Source organism: Cyanistes caeruleus, chromosome 3 (genome assembly GCF_971803275.1).
Source record: "Cyanistes caeruleus chromosome 3, bCyaCae1.hap1.1, whole genome shotgun sequence".
In the NCBI taxonomy this organism is placed as follows: Eukaryota; Metazoa; Chordata; class Aves; order Passeriformes; family Paridae; genus Cyanistes; species Cyanistes caeruleus.
The window spans coordinates 20,487,367-20,512,921 of record NC_141703.1 but is presented as its reverse complement, the minus strand read 5'-3'; the positions used below and the strand labels follow the sequence as shown (position 1 = coordinate 20,512,921).

General features: G+C 42.9%; 1 protein-coding gene across 9 annotated transcripts in view; it reads left to right on the top strand.

The window, feature by feature from the left end:
• Positions 1–4,949: 4,949 nt before the first annotated feature.
• The window catches only part of TBL1X (transducin beta like 1 X-linked), a 192,534-nt gene continuing 171,928 nt past the window's right edge, over positions 4,950–25,555 (top strand). For 2 of the 9 annotated variants that reach the window (XM_086880142.1, XM_086880141.1), the window contains exon 1: positions 5,242–5,660. The gene's annotated coding sequence lies outside the window, so the exon portion shown is untranslated. The other 7 variants (XM_086880138.1, XM_086880134.1, XM_086880136.1 and 4 more) reach the window with 7 other exon arrangements.

Sequence of the window (25,555 nt, the reverse complement as noted above, 5' to 3'; positions counted from 1 at the left end):
CCAGCCCCAGGAGGCACTTGGATGCTGCTGTTGGTGCAATGCAGACACTTGGTCCTTCCATCCCTGTTTCATCCTGCCCACCTGCCCACAGTCATGTCTGTGTCTTGTTTGTTTGCTCCTTTGCATGCACACTCCTCATGAGAGGGATTTGGCTCTCCCTCTCCCCTGGGGCTTGTCCTGACAAAGTCCCCACTGGAGACCACAGGCCAGTATTAACAAGGATTCTTCAGGAAGATTAGGCCTTCCCAAGGGTAGACTCCTGGTTCCCAACTGACTTTAGCCACTTTGAGAAATGCGTGAGCAGGGCTGCTCCTGCTGCTGTGGCCTCAGAGGGTAAAATAATTCTCACAGGACTAGGGGAGACATCTGACGGCACTCTCACAACACTCAGGATTCATACACTTCCAGAAAACCTGAGCAACTGGGGTGATGATGCATAGTTAGCATCTCTCATGTCCATAGCACAACCTCCTGCTAAGTCTGGCTTCTCTGCAGGAGAACTGATCCTGTTCACTCTCTTTCACAGGTGTTTCACTCTCCTGCAGCCAGCTCCTAGGTAGAACTACTTTCTCTTCTAAAATCTTTCATGGGAGGAAAAAAAAGGTTTGAAATGATAAACTGGCCCAGACATTAATTCAGCACAGCTGGGGCCATGCAACACTGCATGGATGAGGAAAGACAAGAAAAGAGATGATCACCCCTCTCTTTTTTCTATTCCAGACTGGCAGGAGGCCAAACTGTCTCTAAGAGTAAATTAGAGCAACATAAAAAAATCTCTGTTCCATCTTAGGATCCTAAGGGACCCATACTGCTAGCTCAGCCCTTCGTGTTAGCCCACTAAATAGATCAGAAGAGTGGAGATTACATACATCAAAGTTTCTGATTTATTTTACCTTAAGTAATAACAGTACGTGTTCAACATACTAAAGAATATCTTCCATACAGTAGATAGGAGTGTTGCCCTGACTTATGTAGATTTTTGGAAGAATCACCAATCCATGATCTTATAGAAAAAAGCAAAAACACATTTGGTGTGATGTCTACCTAATACACAGTGTCCCTGAGCAGCAGATGTGCATTGGTTGTATAATGGCATGGGGAAAGAAGTATGAATAGTGCATCTCTCTTTGCAACCTCTGCAACAGAGTAATAGGATCAAAATTCTTATCAGAGGTTATTAGACTAGATTGAATTCCTGTTAAAGCCCAAGGAAGCTAAATCTTCACATCTCAAAATGGTGGAAAATGATCGCTAGAAAGTGCAGGTATTACAGGCCACGAGTCAAACTATAGAGAGAAAAAAGGACCAGATCATGTTTCCCTTGCAAAATCAAAAAAAAATTTGGCACTTTTGTCTTCCAGAAACTTTGAAACAAGGTCTTCCACTTTACCTGTTTATTTCTGCTAATATAATTTTACTCAAGAGGTCTACTTGCACAGGTGGTCATGAATTAAGCAAAATCTTTCAGTCTAATCCAAAGATATCAATAAAGTAATATGTGAAGAAAAAAAAAAACATTGATGGTCTCAATTCCTGCAAACATCTTAGTCAATCAGAATTTCCTTCTAAAACTGAAACTCTTGGTATTAACAAGCAGTTAAATGAGAAAATGGTTTTGATTCTGCAAAGCAGTTGCTCATGAGTGACTCCATCAGAACATTTACCTGAAGAATATCAAATATTGTAAAGATGATCACAAAATAGAAGTCAAAGCTTGCTGTTACAGAAGTGCTAAATAGTAATAATAACACACTAAAAGTCTGTACTTTCCCACCATGAATAGTTTGGCAGGACACCTCATAAAAGGAAAGCTAGGGATTTAACTTACTTGTAAGTGTGACAGCAAGGGCCTACTATGTCACATTTCCATGTATAGAATATCTACATACAGCAATGTGAGAATGGCATAGTGCCCTCCCAGCAGTGTGAGGATATCTATTCAAGCTCAGTTTTCACAATTGTATCAAAAGTTTGCATATGAATTTGTCTTAAAAACTTAATTAGCAGATACTCCTTTCAGTCCACAAAACAAATAAATAATCTGCATTACAGGCACTTTTTTTTTGTGGGAAGAATTATTTAACCAAAGTAATGTAAAAGAAGAAGCAATTATTTATTTTTTAATTATTCACTTTTTCAAGGGAACTTATTTTTTTTTAGAGAATGGAAAACATGGGGTGAGGGGAAAACATAGAAACAGTTACCAACACAAGATGATGAAGCACTAGAAAAATAACAAGGAGTTTAATCTCGTAAAACACAAAATATTTTGCCTTATGATCACATTATCTCCCTAGTAAGCCAACCCTGCTGGCCCTTGAGTTTGATTGCTTCAGTTAGGGTTTCCATTTTAATGAGGGTAAGAAACCTCAGCTCTGGCTCCGTCATTTGGAGCTGCAGGGCTGTGGCACTGCTGCTGATCACCATCGCAGTGTCACACGATGAAACTGAAAAAATAAGGCTCCTAAAAAAATGGTGATTTCTTTTATATATGGTCACTTTGGGGTCTTCTCTTACACAAAGGCCAAAATTATTGCAATGGCTATAGTAGTGATTCACTCTTCTACTTTTCACTCTACTGCCACTATATAGTTGGGGATCTTTTAATTATTTTTTTTTATTTATTTATTTTAACTGGAAAAAAACCAAGTCTTTATCTCGGGTCTCTGCAGCTCCTCTTAGCCAAGCACAGCCTAAAAAAAGTGCCTTCTTTGATAACCTTCATTTGAAGTTGTGGGCAAGGATTACGTCAATATTTAACCCCATCTCCCCGGGGGTGGCTGCCGGCTGCCCGGCGTGGCCAGGACACAGCTGTACAAAACCAGGGATCCGGACTGGCCACAGCACCAGCTCCCGAAGTGAGGGGCAGGCGGATGCAGCCCTCCGGCCCTGCCCTCCCTCTCCTGCTTGTCCCGCTCCCTGCAGGACTGCCTTCAACTCCAACAGAAATAGGCGGCGGCGGCCGTGCCCAGTTAGGAAAGAGGAAAAGTCACTTCCTTGTATCCGCATGCCGTTGCAATTTAATTTCCTTGCCATCACAATGCCTTCGGTTGTCCACCAAGCTTTCCTTGCCCCCTGTGTCTCCCTGCGCGCTCAGCAGAGCCTGTGGCCAGGCCTGCCGGGCCCAGCTGTCCGAGTGCCCGGCGGGGACGCGGCGGCTCTGTGGGCTGGAGGCCGCAGCACTGCGGTAGGTCCAGGGCCCGGCAGCGCAGGATGAGCGTGTGCAGCTCCTCGGCAGTGAAAAGCCCAACACACGGCTGGGAAGGCTGCCAGGCCGGACCTGCAGTGCTGCCGCTCACCGAAGCCTGCGGCTCCGGGCATCCCGGTGTGCTCTGCCCCCTCACCAGGCAGCCTCCCGGCCGTGCTGAGCCACCACCTCAGCGTGAGGGACGAGGGTGGCCCAGACACAGCGGTGACAGCTCCGTCCCTCTCCCCACAGCGCACCAGGAGTGAGTCTCAGCTCCCTTGCTGGCTGTCCGCGCCTTGGAAGCTCTGCTAGTCTTGACTTAGGACCATTTTCTCATGAGTTTACCTCATTTGTAAGCCCATAGCACTTTAAAAGCAAGCAAGCGAACAAAAAAGCACAGGAGCTAAAAATTCTGGCCCATCTCTCTAAGAATCTGGAGGGTGTTTTTAGTTTGTTTACATCGCCGAGTAATAAAAACGTAATGTAGGTTTTGCATTTGGAGAAAAATAAGGCGAAGGGGAGCTTACTTAGAAAGGGAGACACGTGTCTGCCTGTCTGTCTGAGCGCAGATGGCCTTGCACTGCAGTCTCGAGGCTCTGAATATGAAAATGAATCACATCAGCCCGCAACATTTCCCAGTGTTTCGAGAGTTCTGCTTTCAACACATATATGAATGTATGTTGCAATGATCTTTGTTGTCCTGACTTGGGTGATGTCATAGTTTTCCATCAGGATACTGGGTGACAACACATTTGTAGACTTTGGGCTAAATGTATAACGAGCATGAAATTCCCTTTAATGTCAAAGTAAGACCAAAGGAGAATAAAAGAGTGGAAAGGTCATATGGAAAAAAACCCCCTCCAATAATAAATATGACTTTCGGGGCCCCGCGAGTCTGGCTGTCACAGGGATGTGCCCACCGAGGCAGACACCCCGGCAACATCCCGATAATCTTATTATTTGCATGACATTAGCCATGAGGCCGGGGGGTGGGGAGGGGTGGGGGAGGGGAAGGGTAAAAAAGGCTTCCGAAAGCATCCTGGCGGCCCCGGGCGAGCGGCCGGGCCCCTCCCGGTGTTGCGGTGGCAGGCGGGCGGGGCCGGGTGGGCAGCGGCCCCGGCGGGCCGGGGGCTGGGCGCGGCGCGGATTGGCGTGCGCAGCTACTCGCGGCGGTGCGGTAGCGGCGCGCGGGGCCCTGCGGAGCGCGGTAATGATGTCAACTTGTTATTTACTTTGCAGCGCCGGGTGACGGCGCAGCGCGAAGGGAGAATCAATCAGCCGCCGGGTGACCCGCCAAGCGCAAAAAAACGGGAGCCGGGCGGGGGAGGGGAAGCACATGGAGCCGCGTTGCATCATCCGCCCGGGGGTGGGGGGGACACGGACGCGACACGGGGACACGCGTGGGACGGGCGCGCTGCGGGCTAGAGAGTCGCAGCGTTGCTGCCCGCGGGTGTGGCGCCCCAGCGAGATGCAATAAAGCCCGTTCGTGTCGATTCCCAGCCCGCCCGGTCCCGCGCCCCGGGGTGCGAACTGGGCACCGCCGCCCGCCCCGGAACGGGGCAGCGGTGGCGGCGCGGGGAGCGCTCCCCGCAGCGCCGCCCGGGCCGCTCGTCCGCGCCGCTGCGCGGGACGAGCGGCCGCGTCCCGGGCGCCGGAGCGCGCCCCGCGGTTCCCTGCGCGGGCAGCACCGGCCACAGCCGCCCGAGCGGGCCCGGGCCGGCCGCGGGCCCGAGCGTGCGGGGCACGGAGGGCGGCCCCGGGCACCGCGCGCCGGCCGGCAGCAGGGAACGCGGCGCTGCCCGGCGGGCGGGGGAGGGGACGGCCGGGCTGCCCTCCGTGTGTGTGCCCGGTTTGTCACACCGGGTTTCAGTTGTGGGGGGGTGCCAAAGCACAACATAACCACAGGCGGGGCGAGGGCCGGCGGCACCCCGGGGCATCCCCGGGGGCGTTGGCGGCGGCGCCTCCTCGAGTTGCGCGTCCCGGCGTGTGGGACCGACGCAGGTGGGGGAGGGCGCGGCCGGTTCGCCCCTCACCCGCCCCGGCCCTCCCGGTGCGCCCCCTCCCCCGCCGTCCCCTCCCTCGCTCCCGCCCGGTGGCGGCGGCCCCGGGCGCGGCTGTGGCTCCCCCTCGGCGCTGCTCCCGCCGCCGCCGCTCGTCCGCACCGGCCCCGCCAGCCCCCCCTCACCGCCATTCCGCCCCAAAACTTTCCGTTTCCCCCATCCCACTCTCCGGGACTTCCTTGTGCCGCCCGTGCGCGCGGAGGGGGGGGAGGAGGCGTGTGCGGCGGCGGCGAGGGGGGATTCGCAGCCTCCTGGCAGGCTGGCCGGGACCCCGGGGGAAGAGGAGTTGCACCATGCGCGGCAAGTGAGGGAAAGTCTCCGCCAGCAGCAGCGCCGCCGCCCCCCGCAGAAGTTGGGGCTCTCCCCGCCCGCGGGAGCGGGAGCTGTGCCTTTAACGCCCGCTGCGCCGCGAGGTGAGTTCCCGAGGCGGATTATTCATCCCGGGGACCCTGTTGTGGTTTCTTTCCCCCCCCGTCTTTTTTGGTTTTTGTGTGTGTTTTTTTTTTATTTTTTGTTGGTTTTTTTTTTAATTCCCCCTTTTCTTACGCTTGTCCTTCCCGGCGCAGCCCCCCGAGCCCAGCCCAGCTCGGGGCCCGCTGCCCCCGGCGTCCCCTCTGCAGCCTGACCCGCCCGGGGGGGAGGGGGTCGCTTAACCGCCGCTTGCTATGACGAAGTTTTTTGAACCCGGGCGTTTTGGGGTCTGTTTGGGGATTCTGGGGGTGCTTTCTTTGGGCCGAGGTGATGTGTGTGTATGTGGGGCTGGCGTGCCCGTGGCGGGTGTTTTGCAGCTGCCCCCGGGCAGAGCGACCCCGAGGCGTGGGGGAGGGGAGGGGGGGCAGTTTCTCTCTAGTTCTGAGACGGTATTTTAATGTATGGGAGGGTTTATTAAGAAATATATAAATGCTCGGGGAGGTGGGGGAGAGAAATGCGAGGTATTCACGCTCCAGTGTGGAGTTTGCAGAGCCTGGGTGGGGGAGGGGATCCCATTCATCGCCAGGGCTTGAATCAGCAGCGGGCGGAGGGGCCGGTCGCTCCCCTACATCGAAGTTTACTTCCAAGTAGGTAAACAAGTTCGCTCCTCGCCCCCCGCCCCGTGCCCAGCCCCCCGGAGCCGCGCTGCCCCCGGCCCCGCTCGCAGCGCCGCGGCCGCCGGCGGGGCGGGGTGCGGGGAGCCCGGCGGGGCCGGAGCTGCGGGGCCGCCGACCTGTTGCGCGTCCCGGGCCGGCGAGCCCAGCCCCGGGGCGGGCGGGCGCCCTGGCCCCGGTACTGTCACCGCGCCGGGCAGGGTCCCCATTTTGTGGTGCGCGTTCAGTCTCGGCGGCGGGGGCTGATAGGTGGGTTCGGTGCGCGGCTGAATATTGGTGTGGTGTGATGTAAGGCGAATGACCCTTGACCTATTTAATGATATGTTGTCGGGTTCTCGGGCAGGCATCCTGCACAGCGCAACAAGGGGCAAAAACACCAAGCCACACCCTAAAAGTTCGGCTCGCATATTAATTCCTCAAAGTCGGCGTTCAGGCGGAATAAAGGCTCCCCTTTATGTGTTGCCTTAACATGCCTCTTTGCTGCTCTCCACGAGGGTTCGTACGGCGTTTCTCCCTTCCTGACGCACGAGCCTTGGAGTGTGGATGTGGATGTGTGCCGTGGGGGAGGGGAGGCGGGCTGTTCGGCGGGGCTCGCCCACCGCCTCCTTCAAAAAAATGAAAATATTGCAGCATAATGTTGCAGAAACCTAAAATATTCCATTGCAAAGACTGATGATTTGAAATAAAATGGAGTGTAAAATTAAAATTTCGGGACTAGTGTTCTAGGCTAATAGTATGAAAATAAACATATTATGCCAGAGGGAGATCTGATTGTAGGTAATAAATACAAGGTCTTTACTCTTGACAAATATAATGTCATATCTTACTTCCTTGTCCCGTTTATTAGTGGTCTTTTAACCAAGACTACTTGTGTGGATGTATAAGGTTTAACATCATATACCCTGTGTACCGTGTGGCTGCACATGCTGGGTTTAGGCCTCTCCCTGTCCTGCAGTCAGTGTTCTGTCATCTACAGAGACATTGGGCATTGTTAAATTAAACATATCCATTTTGTGATAGCAGATGTTGTTGGCATAGAGAGCCAGATTTGTCCTAGTGTGTGTTTTGGCGTTGTTGGTTTTTTTGTTTGGCTTTTTTTTTCACAATTACAGATAATAATTGCAACATCTCAACAACAGCAATAGTAAAACAGGGAAGCTTTCCCACAGAAGATTTGTAGAGGGGGTGGGAGGAAAAAGGAAAGCAAGAGGGGGAGTATGCTATCACATTAAAAATGTGTTGAACCTCTCTTGTGCTATATGTAATAATGGTAAAAACAGTGGAGATTTGAGCAGAGCTGCTGTGGTTGTCTCAGTGTTTAACACCTTCAGTGAGCTATGCAATAACCAGGGGCAGGGCAACCCTGGATGTACACTCTGGGGAAGGAGAGGCTGGAAAGCAGTGCCAGGAAAGAGACCTGGGGATCCTGGTCGATGGCAAGTTGAACATGAGGCAGCAGGAGGCTGCCCTGACAGCCAGGAGGGCCAACCCTGTCCTGGGAGGCATCAGGCACCGCATGGCCAGTGGGCAAGGGAAGGGATTGTCCTGCTCTGAGCTGGAATGGCCTCACCCTGAGTGCTGTGGGCAGGTTTGGGTGCCACAGTATACAAAAGACATTCAGCTGTTAAGAGTCTCCAAAGGAGGACCATGAAGGACCTTGAGAGCAAGCTGTATGAGGAGTGGCTGAAGTCCCTTGGCTTGTTCAGATTAAAGAAGACTAGGGGGAGACTTTATTGCAGTCTATATAGCTTCCTGACAAGGAGAAGCAGAGGGGCTGGCACTGGTCTGGTCTCTGTGGTGACCAGTGACAGGACCTGAGGAAGTGGCCTGGAGCTGTGCTTGGGCAGCTTTAGGTTGGATGTTAAGAAAAGACTCTCCACTTGTAGGATGATTGGGCACTGGAACAGGCTCCCCAGAGAAGAGATCACAGCACCAAGCCTGATCGGGTTTAAGAAGAATCTAGACAATGCGCTCAGGCACATGGTGCAATTCTTGGGATGTCCTGTGCAGGGACAGGAGTTGGACTTGATGATCCTTGTGGATCCCTTCCAACTTGGTATATTCTATGATTTTAAAGTTGTTTTTTTTTTTTTTTCCCCTAAGATGAAAAAGTCTGTCTCAGAAGCAAAGAGGATTAAAAATTACACATACATGTAAACACTGGCAACTGCAGAACTGTCCAGGTCTCTTAGGACATAAAAAAGCCCTCTGCAGATAAGCTGTGATCTGAATACATCCTCTGCCCTTCCCCCACCCAACTGAGTAAGATGACTCCACTGTTCTCTGCTATGTCACTGCTGTGAGTTATGCTACTGTTTATTTTTTTTTAATGATTGCAGATTTCTCCACAATAAGTATCGAAAGAGCAAAAGTAAGTTAAATCATTGCTAGGGAAGGGGCACCTGGAATTGTCAGATTTCTGCTCCACCAGTTTGCCCAGGTTTCACCAAATCAGCAAATATGCTGAGTTAGAAGGGACCTACCCGGACTGAGTCCAGCTCCTGGCCCTGTGCAGGACAGCCCCGAGAATCCCATCACATTTTGAACTCTCTCAGGCTTGGTGCTGTCATCTCTTTACTGGGGAGCCTGTTCCAGCGCCCAGTCACTCTTGGGGTGGAAAACCTTTGCCTGGGTCCTAACTTGAACCTCCCCTGATTCAGTTTCATGCTGTTTTGGTCCTGTCATTGATTGTTGGATGGGCTTTTCTCATTTTTGTTAGGACAGGGACCAGAAGTAGACGTGCTGTCCACTTGATACATCTAATATGCCATGGCTTCCTGAATGGAGAGTCCCCTTCTGTCAGCAGCAGCTGTTAAAGGCCTGTCATCCTTTTGCTTGAAAGGAGTAGAGAAGAATGTCTCTGTGTGGATGGGATCTTATTTCTCAGTAGCTGAAAGAAGTAAGCAGTGTGATACGCTTAAGATTTAGCGATGTGCTTGGTTTGGTTCATTGTGGAGATGAGGCTGGAAAAGCCATCCCAGGTTTTAGGTTTAGGCTGCTGGGTGATTGCCACAGGTAGTGGGGTCGGTGCATACATCAGTGCTACTCACCCTTGCTCTTTGCTGCTGCTAGTCCAGAGTTGGATTTTGTGTTGTATTAAAATGATGCTGTTTGTATTTAATAGTGCCAGGGGGCCCCCATGCAAATCAGGGCCATTTGGGGAATGTTGTAGACTGTGGTTCTCACCCTAAACAGGTTTTAATGTAGGTGAGGGGGACAAAAATCCAGGAGGGTAAATGCTGGAAAAAACTGACTCGGTAACAGCAGCTGATTGTAGTGCCTTATCTGCAGGACCACGGTGTGATCTCAGCTGGTAGGAGAGAGGGGAGTTGTTAACACCTGGTGGCACTGCTGCTGGTAAATCTGTCTGCCCGAAGAGGGGTGGGCATCATAACGTGATCCATATCCTGGATTCGATTTACTATTGCTCTTTCAATTCCTAGTATTTTAGATTATGTATACCAGCCTGCCTATAAAGTTATCCAGGTTTTGGAACTCTTGGGACAGCTTCTTTTTTCCATACTCTTCATTATGAGGCAAGATGGAAGTAATTTTGTAAACTCTTTTTTCAGCTCCTAAATTAAAACTCCACTCCCTCTTCCCCTCCCTCATCTTGCCTATTTTTAGTTAGGAGGAAATAGCTGACCTCTTTACAACAAGAACCCAGACCCCCTGGGTGCCATTTATAGGTTTCTACCAAATGGCCTACTTGGACAAGTTGGTTGAAATTAAACAAAAACATTGGAACTATGGCTGTACACAGGAATAGCAGCCTTCCTGTCAGTACAAAATCTGTCATTTTAATGATACTGAAACAAGCATACAAAGGTGAAAAACAGGGTTTAGGTTATTTTTCTTCACTATACAAAGGAATATTTTAAAGGTTTGTTTTGTTGGGTTTTTTTTTGTTGTTCGAGTGTTGTTGTTGTTGCACTCTGATCATTAATATAATGGAATTTAGTTTGAGGATGACCAATAGTGTTTTGTTTCACAGTCACAGGAAGTCCCCCGAAGTTAGGGCTGTGTAAAAGTTAGTAGCAGTCAAAGAAGGGTGTTCATTAAGAAAACATCAGTTTCTTACCAGCTGTCCTCATGTGTAGAGATTTTGTCCTAGACAGAGATTTATAAACTATAGTTACTCATGTTCAGGTTCTGTAGAAATGTAAGTTTGCTTCTGCTAGCTTGACTGAAAGCAAGTTTAACTCCGCAATGGGTATGTGACAGTTTTTGAAGGTAAAGGTGCACAAGCCTTTTACGCTGATTTTCTTGATCCGCTTTTCCTATGCATATTTGTATTTATTATAACTGCTACTAAAAATACTGGCCTGTAGTAATAGTTATTGCATTTCTTCATTTGTTGTCTGAAAAGAGAAGAATATATTGCTCCTGTAATCTTCTGTTGGGGTCTCAGCCACCAGTTCCTTGCTGTACTTCAGGTTATGATCATGACTGCATCTTGACGTTGGGTGAATCTGATGATGAGGCTTCCATCTTTATAATCCTATCCACTTTATGCAGTTAAACGGGCATTGTGATGTTTAACCCATTTCTTGATGGCCTCTGTTGTTAGTGTGAACAATTAATATGTGTCCTGTTTAAACTGGAGGAGTGCTTATAAAAAGTCATAATTTTGTGTGAAGCAACAATGGAAATTTCTGCCAAGAACCATGTTGTGGTCATGCGGTACAAAATCATGATGATAGTTCTGTAGTATGAAGAAACAATTATTTTAATATTTTAGCTTAGTGCATTGCATAACTACATTTTGGCTTGGGTGTTGAACCATAGTCATTTGCTAGGCGAAGTTACACAGCACACTGAATGTGTGGATGAACAGTGCCTTGATGCTTAGATGACATGACTTATGGCCTGTTTCTGAGCAGATGAGTAGTACTAATAATTCTCTATTTATGCTCATGAAAATACTCTCATCTAATTAAGTAGTGAGTTTTATTGACCCTTTGCTTTTGGAAGGTGAAACTAAGCTTTTTAAAGACCAATGTTCTCCATTAGTATGTAACAGTTGCTCTGTTTATCACTCCAGTGCCATTCGAAGTGTGATTGCATTTAGTGACCTACGTTTCATTTAAGCTGCTAATTCTTAGTTACAGTTTAACCTCTTACCACTGTGTAGAGGCGTTAGCATGCATTCTGATATATGAAATCACAATTTTTTTAAATGAAAAAATGTAGTAACGTTAATTATGGTTTTATGGCGTTTTTTCCTATTGAAACACAACTTTCCCATACCTCCAAAAAATTACCAATAGAGCAAAAAGCAACGTTTTTCCCTTAGACATTTAAATTACTTGGAAAATATGCTTTGACATTGTCTTCAAGAAAACAAAGAGGATTTTACTTTGGTGGATAGATTCCTTTTGTCATTCTGCAGCATAATGCATTTGCTGTACTCCTTTTTGAAAGCAACAAACTGCACTAGATGTACAGTGAGAAACTTTGGCTTCTGCTATATTTTGCTGTGTAGCACCATCAACTCTTCATTAATCCTCTGCCATTGAATGGAGACTCTGCAGAATATTCTCTTGTTCAAGAGTGAAGCTAACTATTTATGATTTATATTTCCAAATCAAATAGTCATATTACAGAGGCCCTGCTGAAAGGGAGCAGTTCCATTGTTGTTATTAACATGTATACAGTGTTGTTGTGTTTCATGCTTAGAAGTATCCACTGCTGAGTTTGTGCTAATTTGAACACAACCCATAGCCTACAGCAAAATAATTAGAAAGATGTTCTTCCAAAAGAATTGACCTTCACAGTGTGCAGCTAATAAATACATGAGAATTTTATGAAGTAAAAATATGGATTTTTTTTTTTTTGTAAACTCATGTGTGTCGGTAACAGAATGAGGAATTGTTATAACAACACGATAGTTTCAGTGTCATTTAGCAGCTACAAGTTGCTTGTTCACTGTCCCAATGAGTTTAGTCTGGCTGCTGCTGGCAGAGGATATGCGTATGTCCAGAGACCCATTAGTATTAAGACTTGTATTAGCCCGCAGTCTCAGCTGGGATTGTAGAACAGGAATCAGTTTCACAAATACTAATTGTTTAAAATAACCTACACTAAATGTTGTGTGTGAGTGCATGCATATGCATGTATATATGCGTACATGGATAGCCTTAGGGTAGTCCAAAAAGTAGTTTAGCAGAAAAAAACAGTGTAACCCTGACGCTGGAGAGCAGTGCCAGTGGCTTGACTCTCACACCCTGAACTAGGATGTGCTCAGGTCAGCAGCACCTGAGGTGTTGCAGAGCCAGTGAAATTACTATGGGCTGGGCAGGGCTGGATGTCAGGTTTTGGGGAGAAGACCGAGGTGCAGCACCCTTTAATTACGTGCCTGAGATGTGGCAAGGTCAGGAATGCATACTGTGCTTGTACATCTGACTGACCCTGGTGAGACCAGGAGGCAACAGCTGGGCTGGGACATGCATTCAAACATCAGAATTATGTTATCTTCATTTTTTTTAAAATTTTTTTTTCTCTTCTTTTTTGTTTTTGGTTGCTCTTAGAAGTAAAATTTAAATCCTGATCTTGACGGAGAGATTGAGGTAAAATTCCCCTCCACCATAGTGTTCTCCACAGATAGGGTCGAGCTTTACAGATGAGTTAGGACTGGGAATCCAAGCACAGACAGTGTGGGTTCATATCGGGGGGGGATTAGTTTCCAAGGATATTTATCTGTTGCTTTTTACAGTTACAAAACAAACTTAACTCTTTTCATGCCTATTTTACATGCACACATGAGTTTCACCTCTAAGAATTTGGATATAGAATTGGTTGAAACATATGAAATATTTTCTATATATTACAGAAGGTACTGGTAATGCTGCTAAATATGTGGACTCAAGTATCTCTCCTTGCATCTGAACTTTCTGCTTTGGTTTTGTTTCTACTTTTTGGTTTGTTTTGGTTTTTTTCTTTTACTTTTTGGCTTTAGTTTTGCCTTTTTTTTAATGTAAGAGCATCTGTACTTTTTATAGTTTCCTTTTTCAGTTGTTGATTTTTAAACTAAAATACTGTAAACTGGGAGGCACAGATAAAAGGCATGCCTAAGGATTATTCTAATGAGGAAAACATCTTCCTTCCTATGCCAGTTCTCAAAAAATGAATATAAGGAGCAGAAGCAAGTACATTTTTAGTAACATTACATGGTGTTCACAAGACAGATTTTGTGTCATTCTGTGAAAACAATTCAAGGTTCCTTTATTTTCATTTTGACTGCTACTGGGTTTGTTTGGGTTGCCGGTGTTGCAACTCCATAACAATGCTAATTTGTATTTGGAGGAATCTGGTTTTGTACTAAAAAAACCCAAACACTCAGCTCTGATACTCCTGCTAGTATCAGTAAAGGTCTTACATAATAAGTTAATTTAAATGAGCCAATTAGTTTAAAATTAGTGCGTGACAGTATATCATAAAATTTGTCCAGCTTCGTTCTCACAGGATTTGATGTGCTTGGAAGAAAAAAAACTCTGAAGCTGAAAGGGTGGCCCAAGATGCAATATTTGAGTGGAAGGAAAGAACCTATTTATTACATACAGCTTAAATTTACTAAAGTATTAACATAATGGTTTTCCTCACTGCTGATGAATGAGAATTACTTTCCTGGGAGCCTACCATCCTGTCTTTGCTACCTAGTCTGATAGTGCTGGATAGAGGTTAGGTAAAAAGTGAATGTAGCTTAAGCCCTTATGGGAACTTTACAAGGAAGAGGAAGACAAGTGGGAGTAGGCTACCTTGAAAGCTAGGATTCACTGGTTTTAACCTGCTGACCATCAAGTGGACAACTGTTTTTCTGTTTGGGTTTTTTTGTTTTTTTGTTTTTTGTTTTTATTTTGATTTTTGTGTTTTTGTTTTTTTTTTTTTTGTTTGGATAAGATTACACGTCTTCAAAACACTTATTCCTACGCATTTCTTCAGTGTTATGATGGTAGTATGTATTGTATGTGGGTACTTTCTAATATGTTATTTTGTGGTTACAGAATAGCTTTTTGTGTGTGTCTAATTTTTCTAATGTTACAAATTTGTATGCTCACTGTGGCTTAAATCTTCTATTTTAAATTTTGCTTAGGCTAAGCAATAAATTCTTCATGGTATCTATTATGTTACCAGCAGCATATATTTTCAGTTTAAAAACCATTTGAAACACGGAAGGGTTCTGTGTTCTCTAATGACATGTTAAATGCAGTTATACACTGTCAGTTTGATCATGTGCACTGAATGGTGGCTTCGTAGATAAGATTTGTTGTGCACAGCAAATGTTTGTGTACGTGGAGTCCAGTGTGAAAGAAATTTAATTTCCTCTTACTAAAAATAATACAGTGACCTGCATCTTCTAGCTGTTTAAAAAGTGCTCAGATAATTGCAGTGAATGATTTTGCAGTTCTTTGCTCCTGTATTCATTTTGCCATGAGCTTTTAAGTACAACATTTTTCCTTTTTTTTTAATGTAAATTTGAATATATATATCTAAGGAAAGAAAAAATCTGTTCCTTTGACAGTCTCACAAGGTAATTGATAAGGGCACACCTTTTCACAGCTGGGTAAATCATTTACATTCAAGTTATAGTGGAATGTTATCTGCCTACCATACTACAGAACTACTGTGAAGAATTTATGAATTACTGCTTTTGAAGAATTTTAAACAGCAAAACATATTGTCAGTTTATTTTGTTGCTAGTTTATTAAAACATGTGAATGTAAAACTCTACTTACTAGAGTATAATCCCATTTTTCCATCAGCTTATCCATTAGGATAGCTAAGTATCAAAAGAAAATTATGGAACAAAACGTTTTTTCTCCCTTTCAGTGTTCAGAGTTAGAAGTAATGATTGCTTTAATTTTTTAATCTTCTATTAATCTGTAAGTTAGTTTCCTGGCTAACAGAGTTTGGTTTAGGGTATTAGTTTGCCTCAGAACAAGCCTTTGTTGTTTTTTTTCAAACTTTTTGTAATTGCCTTTAAACCTTTCTTTTAATTACGTCCTTCCACAGCAAAAAATCTGTTGGGGTTTGCAGTGGCGTTTAAGAGGTCTTATTTTAATGCCTATTTTCTATTCTCCACAGTCTTTCTCTTCTGACAGTTCTACGATACCTAGGAACTCCAGCAAGGACAGTTGATGATACGTTTGAGTTCTGAACATTCAACAAATCCTGTTAAAGCTATGATAGCCTGATGTTGCAAAAATGTGTTTGGCTTGTGCAGGAGACTTCTAGGATCAGGCCTTATATGATGGCAGCACAGATTCTTGACTGATTAAGTAAACATTTCTGAGCCTTTTTTTATAGCAACAGATGATGTACATGATTTTAGTGTTAGTCACAGCAGGCAGTGTTCCTGTAATGAACTGGAGATTGTGGTGTCCCTCTCCTTTCCCCTAGCCCACATAAGCTGTTTTTTTTTGTGTGGCATAACTTTCAGGGTCTGTTTGGAATATAATTCTTATCTGAATCTTTTCCATGTATTTGGAAGTTTCTGTGGCTGACAGACGTGAAGTTGAGATTTAGAGCCTGGTTTCTTCAAAATGTGCAGGAGCTGTGTTGGCTCTGTCAAAATTTACTGGGCTTAATATTTTGCAGTATAAAGTGTAAGAATTGGTTGCAGACACATACATTGAAAAGTGACATATATTTGAAAGTAGATGGTTGGAACCTATGACCTTTTACAGTGAAGTGCCCTTAGTTTTTCAGGCAAGGTCACATCAAGAGGTTTAAAAAACTAGCAGTGCCTGGCAGGCAGTGGCAGGATGGTTTCATTGTCTGGATCATGGGTGGTAGCCTCAAAACTTCTACCAAATGTGACCTGTTACATACAAAGCCCAGCACCTTGGGACTGGCATTGGATGCTTGTCTTGTGCAAGGGTTGCACCGTAGCCTCTGTGGAGAGTCTATAACACCTTTTTTTTTATTCTAATTTACTGTTTTTCTCTGAGGTGGCTGCTCTGTGTTTGACTGTAGTAGATAAGGAAAAAGACACAGTAGGATCATGACATGTATTTACTTCACCTTAACCATAAATTTTCTAACTTCTTCTTGTTTGATGACTCAAACATCCTACAAATAGTTGTCTTAAAGAAATGTTTAGTTACTTATGCTATTAGCATTTTCTTGTTATTTTTGTCCTTGGAAGTACATATGGTACATTCTGGTATTTTAAGTGGTGCCGGTGTCTTGCCAGCCTATTTGAAGTGCTAACGTATGTGAGAAAGTGTGCCCTGTGGCCTGAAACATCATTCCTGTATTTGCCACTTGCCTCAGTCTTTTAATTTCTGTTTGTATGTGTTGCATTTGGTTAGGTTGAATTTATTATTGATTTCAGCTGTTTGCAAATAGTCTACTGACAGAGCATTTGCTCGTGTCTCCATTGAGCCAGCATTTTACTCTCATTAGTCTATGGATGTGTTCTTTTGAATGTTCGCCAAATGTGTTCATAAAGCCAGTGAAATTAATAGGAAAAGTGGGAGAGCTGTGTCACCTGTTATTTGCAAACAACATTATGAGACTGCCTTTCAGTGTTTGATCATAGTATACTACATTTATTTTTTTCCCCCCATGTTTTCCCTTTTTATTCATTCAGGTTTTACGAACTTGCCATCATATACAGCCATTTCCTCAGCAATGTCAATTAACTTTTTGTTTGGTATATTTTGGTTTGATTTGGTTTTGAATACTAAAGCTACTAGGTAAATAACAACAGTAACATCTATCAGTTCTGTAATTCTGTAGTTTCAAATCGTGGCTTGCAAGCTACTAGGGTAGACAGGATTGTTTTTTGTAGAGAGCTATGGGGTTAAAAAAAAGAAGAAAGTCTGTTGTCATTGTTCAGTTTTACTGTGCAAGGTATCTTTATAGCTCTACAAATTTAAAGAGTTTTAAAAAATTGTCTAATTATATTGTAAACTTCTTTAGGATGTGATGATACCTATTTTTATGACTTACTGCTTTGGGGTTGCATGTATCATTATGCAAGTAATAATCCTTGTTTTCACAGAAGGTAATTTATACCAACATTACATTTTGGCATCAGTGTGGTTACATTGTGTAGATATTTATGAAAATATCCCTTCTCTTATGGAGGAGCTGTGAACTGTATTTTCTCTGATAGAATACAGATCTGGCTGATCCTTAATTGCACAAAGAATAATCTGTAGAGAAGCATTTGGATTCCCTTAGTTTGTGTTTACAGGTCTATCATATAGGAAGCCTGCTCAACTGATCCTTCTTTTCTTTTTTTTTTCAGGGTCTTACACAGTACTGGTTTTGTTTTTAGACTACAGCTATTTATATGGCAACATCTTATTTCAGTAAATCCAGATTCTTGTATCTTAAAACGTCAAGAATTTTGTTGCTTGATGTTACTACATTTGTGTTCTCTCCTTTGCTTGAAAGCAGTGTTCCTTGCTAATGTTAGGAGGGGTGAGGTAGAGGAGGTGTATATGATGAGAGTGGGGGTGGGAAGTAAAACAGGCTCTGGCTGTTTTCACATTCCAGACAACCATAGATCTGCTCTCTTTGAGGCCTGAAATATTTTCCTTTTCACTATCAGTCTTGCAGATCTGGGGTATTTGGGCACACTGCCAATAAAAGTAAGTAGCAATGTGTTAATTTCATAGATTGAAGTGTAATAAATTCTTTTACCTTTTTTTGTGTGTGCATAAGAAGAAAATATTAACTGCACTTTATAATTAATATATGACATTTCTAGAAATACTGGAAGTTAGGACTATTACTCTAACTTCTTCAAGAGTTGCCTATAAAAGGACAAAGTAAATTTGACTCCTTTCTTCTTGCTAGTTTATTCCAAAGGGAAAGTTGCCTAATCAAAATACTTTTGCTAACTAGATTTTCTATTTTCAGCATGATAACCATTGGGTCAAGGAGCTGAGGATGACTCCTTCTTTCTCATTTCCATGTAATGCGTGCATGTACATGCCTATTTTTCATTTATTTTGTGGTAGGCTTAATCTGTTTTGCAGTCTTTCGTTTGATCATTCTGGTTTCCAGCACTTACATTTCAGAGTTCTGGTGAAATCAAATACAGAAAGCTATCCACCTGCATGTCTTTTTTTTTTTTTTTCCAGTATTGGAAATTATTTCCTGCAGCCTGCACTAAAATAGACAGAGCAGGCAAGCAGATGAATAATGATTTCTTCCAGGTTCTGCATAATGTAATGAACAGACCTTCTGTTTATTATTATTTATTATCAATATTTGTATACATGCCATTTCCTTCCCTGAAGCTTGCTTTCTTGGGTTTCTTAAAGCTGTATGCTACGTGTGAAATTATTGCTTTATTCCAAATGATGCTGTAATGCCACTTTGTCGCTCCAGCAACTTGCTTTGTCACTAGGACTTGACATGGCTCCACTTGTTGTTGTAAACATCTTCTGAGCAAAATATGTTGCCCTCCAGAAATATTACCATATCATTATGACAAACTCAAGAAAGACGGTCCCACTGAGGTAACAGCTGTTACCTTCGGTCTTAAGACCATTCTAGCACATACAGGGCAAAAGGTAATTGAGACTATATTGGGTTTTTTCCAGAGGCAGCCAATTGCTTAAAACTCTCTTGCATAGCTGTGACTGCCATCTAATCTGCATTTAGGGGCATTAAACTGCTTTTGGAAAAGCTATGGGCTTCTTCAGCTAGACCACAAGCAATTTGGATAAACTGGTAATATTTCTCTTGACTATGTTTTTAGGAAAAAAATGCTGTTCTCATCCTGTAGTGACCTGGATCTAAAGCCAGAGGTTTTATGGAGTTGCTGTCAGGCGAGATCAGACTGTTGAGTTTAACCTAAATGGAAGTAAACATGAACATTACCTGCACCTCATTATTTCTGTGCTTTTATGACAGACACTCGAGACTGTTTGTATAGTGACTATGGCTTGTGCTGATTATGTTGTTAGTAACTGGTGTCTGTAGCATGTGTACTGGCTGGGTGATTTAGAAGCCAACATTTTTGAATATAGATAGCTGAGTAAGTGGCTTGTTTATCAGAAGTCTTGAGTAGGTAGATACAGCTCCAGTTGAAGTCAGAGGAATTGGTGCTACTTAGTATCTGGATAAATAATTTGTCTTAGTACAGGGATGCATCATAACATTCTGACAACAAAAGATCACCTCCATCTTTTTACCCTAAGTTAAATAAAGCTTATGTTAAATATTTTGAAGAAAAAGATCCTACAAGTGACTACTGTCAGTCTGTATGCAGATGGGTGGATTTTTTCCCATGTACATAAATATCTTGAAAGGGGAAAATTTGACACTGATTCTCAGCAGCAGATTCTCACATTTAATATATGGGTGACTGTGCCTGTGGTATATGGTTTGTGTAGAGGTTAGAGGGTCTGTGTTGTAAATTGATACCAAGTTTGTTTACCATATGTGTTTAGTTTCATTTAACATTTGATGCAGTGAGAAGATGTACTATTACTGTAGTAGTGATTCTGTTTACTATTTGTTGCAAGTATTTCTGAACTAAAAAAACATGAGAACTTGTTTTTTGGTTGAAATAGTAGGACCTGGGAATCTTGTTCTTCTTTAAACAAACAAATGCTAAAGAAACAACATGAGGTATAGTGAACTCATGAAAAAAAACAACCCAAATGCTTCTTAAAATTAGACAGATTTACTTATTATGTATATAAATATATAGAAATTAGCAGTATCAAATGATGAACTGTACTATTTAAGAATTGCATGCAAGTTACACTGGCTTGGAGGTTTCTTCTTTTTTCTCTGTAGCTTAGAAGTGTTGTCAAGCTGGTTGACAACTTAGTGTAAGGTATTTATTGGAAGTAATTTGATGTGAAGAACAAAATGTGTTGTACTGTTCCAGTCCACAGAGGAGTTTAGGACCTGTAAGATGGTAGTTTAGACTTACGTTTTTTTTGTTTAGGTTGAGAATATTGGCCTGTATGAAGCATACTGTAGGCTGTTTAAATATTGACCAATAATTTCAAGCCACAGAAACTATGAAATAAAAATTTAGACATGCATTTAAAGTTATGATTTTCATCCTTTTTTGCTAGTAGCAAGTCTTTGACAGCCAAAATCAATATAACAAATTTACATTGTTGACCTAGCAAAACAGTTGGGTTAATTGTTCAAATTGTACAACCTGATAGCTTTCTCTACAATTACTATTTAGTACTTTTTTTTTTTTTTTTTTAAATTCACAATATTTCTTAGAAATCTTAGTTATGAATCTGGCTGATGCAGTAAAAAAGTCTGTCGCAGGGGCAATTAGCTTGTAATGGAAAGAGGCTGTTATAGTACTTAATTTGTTTCTTCAGCTCTAGTGATGGAAACATAAGAACACTTCTAGTACATCAGCAAGCTACTGTTTCAAGAGACCTTTCATAGGGAAATGATAAGAAGTAAAGCATAATAATTTAGAGAAAAGGAACACAATCTGGGCCTTGCAGGAGGAACCCTTACCGATCTGGCAGATTTTTGTTGATCTTATGCAATTGTTGTTTCCAGAAGGCTTCTCTCACCCTTGGTTTCACAGTTTTTGAACCTGATAGTTTCAAAGCCTATTCTCGGCTAGGCTGCTTCCTGTGAAAAGTGATGTTTGGTGAGGTGTAGAAGTGTGCCACATCACGCTGCTAAGAAATAAATTGTTTTGATCCTGCAATTCTTGCTTCGCTTATTACATTTAATGTTCCTTTTGGGGGAGAGGAAGCGAGAGAGAGAGTGAAGCAAACAACAGTGCTGACATGGTGTGGTTTTATTGGAAAGAGAGGCATGCATGCCAGCTTTCCCCAGGTTTGATCTTCTCCCTGATTCTATTATGGTAGGTCTGGTTGAAGCTGGTAGCAAAACAGTAGCTTAAAGAGACTGATCCCCTGAAGGCAAGAATTTACACAGCACCAGTTTCAACCTTTAATTGAGAATTGGCCTTTCTGAAGGAGAAAATTGGTTCTGTAAGTGTTAATACATTGCTACAAATTGTTCTGTTGATGAGTCTTTAAAATGACTCCACAAAAATACACTGGAACAAACAAAATTAAAAGAAAAAAAGCCCCACAACAACAACAAAAACCCTATCCACAGAAGCAACCAACCCACCTGAAAGAAAACCCTCCAAAAACCCCAGACAAAAAACCCAAGCCCCAACATCCCCTGCTAAAACCAAGTTAAGCATATGACATACTTGTTAATTGAGCACTGGTAGGTTGCCTTAGGACACAGGTGCTTACATTTTGAATTGATTCGTAATTGTCAACTTGATGTGTGTGGGAAGTGAACTTTTCAAGAAAAACATTCTCATAAGAACTATTGCTATTCATGGTTCTTCTGGTACACTTAGGTGTATGTTCAGGGAGAAGGGAAATGACATTTTAGTGTTTTCACACCTTTTAAATCAATGAGTTGCCTCACTTATCTTAAGCAATGTAGTCTTTAGATTCATATCAAGTTGTTTGTCTGCTGGACAGATAACTTTTTTCCCCCCTGGAAAATTAAGTATTTCTTATTTTAAAAAAAAATTAATTTTGTCATTATAGTTGTAGTCATGTTAATTACAATGCTGATGATAAGAAGAGTATTTATGTAGAGGAGCTGATGGTACAAGATCAGAATTAGGTAAAAATTCTGACACTGTCCATCATGCTTCCTTGCATAGACATACATGCCTTTATTCCAGTTCTTTCTGCGATGGTTTGCAGACTATTTTGGCTGCTGTATGATTGCCAGTACTGTGCAAGTTGACAGTGATCTAAAAAGGAGCTGTGTTTATAGCTGAGAACTGATCTTTTTGCCAGTTACAAATATGTCTTTTTCCTCTTTGAGCTTAGTTCAGTGTAGAAGTTAACTTAATAAAGCCATTTCCCCCTTAATATCTAGACTTGCAGTTCTTAAATATTAAAATTCAAGTGCTGTTAGCTGTATTTTGATAAATAGAAGTGTTCAGGCCTGGGTTGAATAAGTCTCTGAGAAACCAGGTCTAGAGGGAGGTATGTCTCTGGCCATGGCAGGGGTGTTGGAATGAGGTGATCTTTAAGATCCCTTGCAACCCAAACCATTCTATGATTCTGTGAATATGTTGAAGTTGAATTTTAAATAGTTCAACCTAAAAAAACCAAAACAAAACAGGAAGGGAGACCTCTTAAAATGTATTTATGTACTTAGTATTTCTATGAAATACATGTCTTTATTGTAGACCAGACATTTCCTTCATATAGGATGTGGCTGTAGGTGTTCAATATTTATGTCTGTGCTTAACTGCATACATAATGTCTTCACAGGAATAAACAGCAGCAGTTGTGTGCAGAAAGCTTTGTGTGTGTGTATGTGTAGGACCTGACCTTCTTTGCTAGTTTATAATTCCTAAGAATTTCCTGTCTGGTGTTGAAATGTTTAAAATTCATCTTACTTCTGCTTTGTAGATTTTAAAAACAGCAGCAGGTAACTGAAAGCTTTCAACAGGCAGTGAACACCTACTTGTTGGGCCTTCTGGTTTGTCTTTGTGGTTGATGTTTAGTCTTTGGGTACCCCCAGCCCCTTCTCAGTGAAGGCTGGGAGGAGGAATGTTTGACTGCTGCCCACAATGCTCCTATGGATGAAAAAGCCCGTAAGGCTTCTCTGTAAATAACATAGCATTTAGTAATAGGAAAGTTAGAAACTCTCTTAGTTGCTCATGAGACATGCCTGTGTAGAATAGTGCTTTGAAATTTTCTTTCAAGTTATGTCTGTATCTCTGGTCTGAATTTTATATCCATCAGCAATGCAGACTTATTCTGCAACTAAACGAAAAAAGCGTACATTTCAAACATTGTCTAGTCACGGTTAGTTCCTCATGTTACAATCCTTAGAGAACTTAATGCTCTCTTCTGAGGTGAAGGAGGCCTGTCTCCAAAGGAACTGAATAAATTATAGTGGTATTCAAAGGGCAGAATGAAAAGACAGGTGTTGGGATCGCAGATGAAGATTTAGTCAGATGAAGGAAACCACTGTAAATATGCAGTCTGGTTCATAATGTAGGAAAAAGGGAACTCATGGAGTTCCCAGACAGTGTATATGCAGAGTTTGGGTAATTTATAAATGTTAGAGGTGCTTTTTAGCTCTTGCATGAAACAGGATTTTTCAAAGGCTTTCTGCCTAAGGCAGGCACTAGGCTTCATTTACCCAGCCATTTTGAGAAACAATGTGAAGGTCTTTCGTGTTGTTAAAGGACGTGGTTTGCAGTATTTTCCAGAGCTGCTGTGAGGTCAGCCTGTGGGGCTGTGTCTGCTGTGTCCCCAGTGCCGGGGAGCAGCATCCTGCCCTGGCAGCGCCCGCGCTCAGGCTGTCAGGCATTGCAGGCACTGCTCTGTGCCCTGCCTGGCTCCTCGGGCACAGTGCTGCTCACAGCTCTCCCCTGGCCTGGGTAAGGCATCTTCTGGGACAGTGTAACGTGTCTGATGGAGCCTCTGTGCCTCTCCCCCGGGAATATGAGAAAGACAACTCTGCCACGTGTGTTTATTGTGGCAGAACGCACCAGCCAGCAGCCGTTCTGGAAAGCCAGGGAGGAGATTAACAGCAGCAGTGTGAGCAGCAAGGCCGAGCTTGCCTGGCATTGCCATATGGCTGTTGAAATATTACTGTCAAATCGCTTCTTACTGGTGGGCAAGAGGGCTGGGCTTGGAGGAGATGTGAGCTGGGGAAGAGGGATGGATGACAGCCTTTCCTCGGTGCTAGGGGCTGTAGGCTGTGCTCTCCTCCTCTCCTGCCCACTGGCAAGAGCTGTCCATCATCTGTGGCTATTGTTTGATGCAATTGCTTTTTATTGACCAAGACGACCTTAATAGGTTTAATTTATGTATCTTGGTTTTATTGCAGTTTAGCCCTCTAAATACCCATGAGGCTTCTAAAATAGCAAGGATACTATTAATTAGAAGCTAAGGATTGTAAGCTTAAAACCATACATACGTTCTTAATTTTTAACCACCTGTATGTATTTAAAACTAGACTTTAACTAAAAAATGTTTTGATAAGTGATAGCTGATTTATTATAAGAAAGAAATCTATGTAATTTCCCTTTTTTTTCTTCCCTTTTTGTCTCTTGCCTTTTTGAGACACTGTTGTCACATTCAATGTCCTTGTAGTCCTCCAAGGTCACTGTTTTTCCCATCTAGTCTGTTGAATGTTTTACCCCATGGTGAAGGTATTTTTAAAATATTAAAAATAACATGAAATCCTTTTCAAATCCATAAATGCAAACATAAGAATTACAACTGATTTGACCTGTGAAACTGCTCTATCCCGCTTGTTTGAAATTGAGCAGATTTCACACAGACGGTGTCTCTTAAAATGGAGGGAAAGGGAGAGAAAAGAACTAGCAATAGCTAAATGAAAGGCCTTAGAGCTAAAAGCCTAATGTGTAATAGAGTATTTTATGCCATTTTGCAGTCAGCATCAAAATAAAGTAAGTGCATTGGACTAGAAGCTGAAGTCTTCTACTGTGAAATGGAAATTTATCTGGTATATTGTACTTTTAAAAATATATTGTTTGTTTTTCTGCTGATGAGTGCATGCTGGATTATTGTTTACTAGTTACCATTCTAGTCCAAATCAGAACTGAAGTTGGCAGAACATAAAGGAAATTTCAAGACAGCTAAATATCATCATCCGGAGCTTCATTTACTGTATGTTTTTGTAACTTCAAAAATACAATACATTGAGGAATAGGCATATTAGTCACCAGCACAGTTCAGTTCAAATAACTCTTGCTTTTTATTTTTTATGCATTTGTCCTATTTTAAAATTGATTAAAATACCAGTATTACTGCCTTTAAAATTAAAAAGCCAGTTGTCTGTTAAGAATAGAGCTGCTTAGACTGGAATACCAGACTGGAATACAGTACTTCTCTGTAACTGGGAAGTGCATGTAAAGCACCATGCTTCTCCCTTGTGAAGTGGCTTGCTTGGCTCTGGTGCTGTGCTGTGTTGGGTGTTTTGCTGTGCTGACAAGCAGAGCCATTTCACCGGATCTTAACTCACATTGCCTGAATGTAAGAGTATGAAAAGGTTGAGAGGAAAAAGAAACTGAAATAATCAGTTTGTGTACCGTAGGCACATTAACAGCTACAGCTAGAGTGACTTCTGTCTGATTTCAGCACTTGCCAGCTGAAGCCAGAGTTTACATGGGAAAACCTAAAAGGTGAGTCAGCCCACAAACTTTGCTTGGGTAGCATGCCCAACATGGGAGCTCAGGC